This window comes from Belonocnema kinseyi, chromosome 7, assembly GCF_010883055.1.
Source record: "Belonocnema kinseyi isolate 2016_QV_RU_SX_M_011 chromosome 7, B_treatae_v1, whole genome shotgun sequence".
In the NCBI taxonomy this organism is placed as follows: Eukaryota; Metazoa; Arthropoda; class Insecta; order Hymenoptera; family Cynipidae; genus Belonocnema; species Belonocnema kinseyi.
Window position 1 is genome coordinate 132215335 of NC_046663.1, and position 2667 is coordinate 132218001.

A 2667-nucleotide genomic window follows, 5' to 3' on the forward strand; every position below is an offset into this window, starting at 1 on the left:
TTGCGTTTATTCTCAGCTGAGAGCAAACGCGGCACCCATCTTGCCGATAGCTTTTTCATGCCTAATTTTTCATGTAGCATTGAAACAACTGCACCTATAGATGTGCCATGAACTGAGTCCAGTTCATTTTTAATCTCATATGGAGTTAAACCCTTTAAATGAAAATGTTTGATTACCGCTCTGAACTCGTTTTTTTCCATTTTTCTTAACGAACAATTTTTTTTTTCAATTGGTTATAAAAACACGTAAACTCAGAAGATGTGGACTGTGACTGCACCATATATCTAGTCGGGAGTGGTGCTCACTGAAAACAGATGATTTGGAGCGATTCGCGCGCCATCTGTTGGTCATTCTAAGGACTTATTGAACTACCCTCGTATCTTATAATAATATGTATTAGGTCATTAGACATTGATAAAAGAATATCATTCATATTTTCTGGAGCAATACTTTAACTGCTTCATTTGAAACTATATTGTTATAATTATAGCAAAAAAAGGTTGAGGGAATATTTAAAAAAAATTTTGAATAACCTTTTTATCATAACTTAAGTACATTTAACTGCGTTTTAAAAAAATAATGAAACTTCACATATGTTACGGAAGCGACTTTGAACCTTCCTCCCACTTAATTTTAAGAATATATATATAGCCGACTACCGCGCTCAAGGGCCAGTCTGTAATACTCTTCGATTGTAACTGTTTTGTGTGGAATAAAGAAACGGTTGAATTGAGGTCATCAATTCAACCTTATTTTTAAAAAGTTGTCGTTACTCTGTAGCGCATAACATTTTATAGCGATCCTGCCAGGATCAGCTCCTCGACCAGATCTTTACGAAGGTCACAAGGAACTGATCAATTGGAATCATTGGCAAAATTTAAGAATTTTACGAAATTCTCAACACGGACTCCGGACCAACCTACGGGTGGCCCGATAATCAGTTAATAAAAGATTAAATCTATTGGGGTGGACTTATAGTAGCCCCATTTTACGAAAGATTAATCTTTATTAACTCAACAGGAAGAGGAATTAAATCAGAACGTCAAGGACAACACAGGATCAACTTCCCGATTTCACCACTTCATTGAAGGACAGCACAGGATCAACTTCCCGATTTCTCGACTTCAGTGGAGTGCAGAAAAGAAGATTCAAATAGCCCTAGCAGAAACAATTGTAAGTAATGATCTTTAGAAATAAGAAGTGTTAGATCTCATGTACAGCTTGATGATATTTGTAGGCAATTTTATGATTAAATCATAAAATTTGCGCCAAATACCACCAAGCTTTAGGCTTGCGTCCGTATACACGCTAAGGTGCTCCCTGGCCTCTGTATTCGTTAATAAAAAACAAATCTACCTGAAATTTCTTGGCATTGTAGTAGAACGATCCCAAGAAACCAAGATTTAAACGTGGAAATTGTTACGAAAAATTAAGAAAAGAACAAACAACAATTTACAAGCGAATTAAAATTTCTTTTCAAGGAAAGTAGGTAGTTCATAAATAAAGTTATTTGAGAATCTTTTGTCCTTTTTGATAAATAAACTGGCTTTCTACGCGTATAGAAATAACAGCACTGATTACGCTACCGACACGTCAGACACAGAAAAAGAATTACCGATAGTCAAGGTTGTTTCTCCCTATCTAGCAGCAAATATGGCAAGTGGGGACCCTATCCTAAATTCTCCTTCATCATCCCAAACAACTCCTCAAACAAGAACTGACGTAATGCTACAAACCATATTAGATAGACTCGATTTAATGGATCGCAATTTTGATGTCCTGACAAAAGAAAATACAAATAGAATCGCGGAAATCCAAAAGTTAGCTCAACTAGCAGGTGCAAAAGGGGATATAGAGACAGATTTAGGTCCCGAATTGACAGAAGATTTAGATGAGGATTATGAACCAAAACTTAGAAAAGAAGAGAAGTCGAAACAGCGAGTATACGAAAATAAAAGCATAACAGCTCGTAATTTCGAATTAAAAAATAACTCAAGCCGAGCCCCTGAAAATAAATTTAGGATTGAGGTTGAACACATTCCAGCCAAAGATATAATTAGAACCATTAGAGAGATCTCCGGTCATGACGACATGGGCGTAGAGGATTTCATAAAATCTATTAAGAAAGCTAGAAAAAGATGTAGCCAAGAGGACCTATTACTAGACTTTTTAGTAGCTGAGAAAGTGAAAGGGAACGCGGAAAGGGCCATCCGTTATACTAGTATAAAAACGTACGATGACCTATTTGATGCATTACGTCAGAACCTATCACAAACAGGTTCGGTTTCAGCACTTAGATCTAGGCTAGAAAACTGTAAACAAGGACCGACAGAACTAGTTCAAAATTTTAGTTTAGGATATAAACAGATAGTAAATGAGTTGAAATACGCAGTACAAAGTGAACACTAGTCTACTAATGAAAGGAAAATCGCTTTAAACATTGAGGACAAGGAATGCTTAAAACGATATCTATTAAATTTGAAAAGAGAAATCGGTCTCCAAGTAAAAGCACGAAAACCCGCGAGTCTGATAGAAGCCCAGAACCAAGCGATAGAAACAGAAATGTGGTTACGTGAGGCGCAACCAGTTCGTTCGTCAATCCCACCAAATATACCCAAGCCAGTACATCGTCCGATACCACGAACGTACTCAACTCCAACACACAAA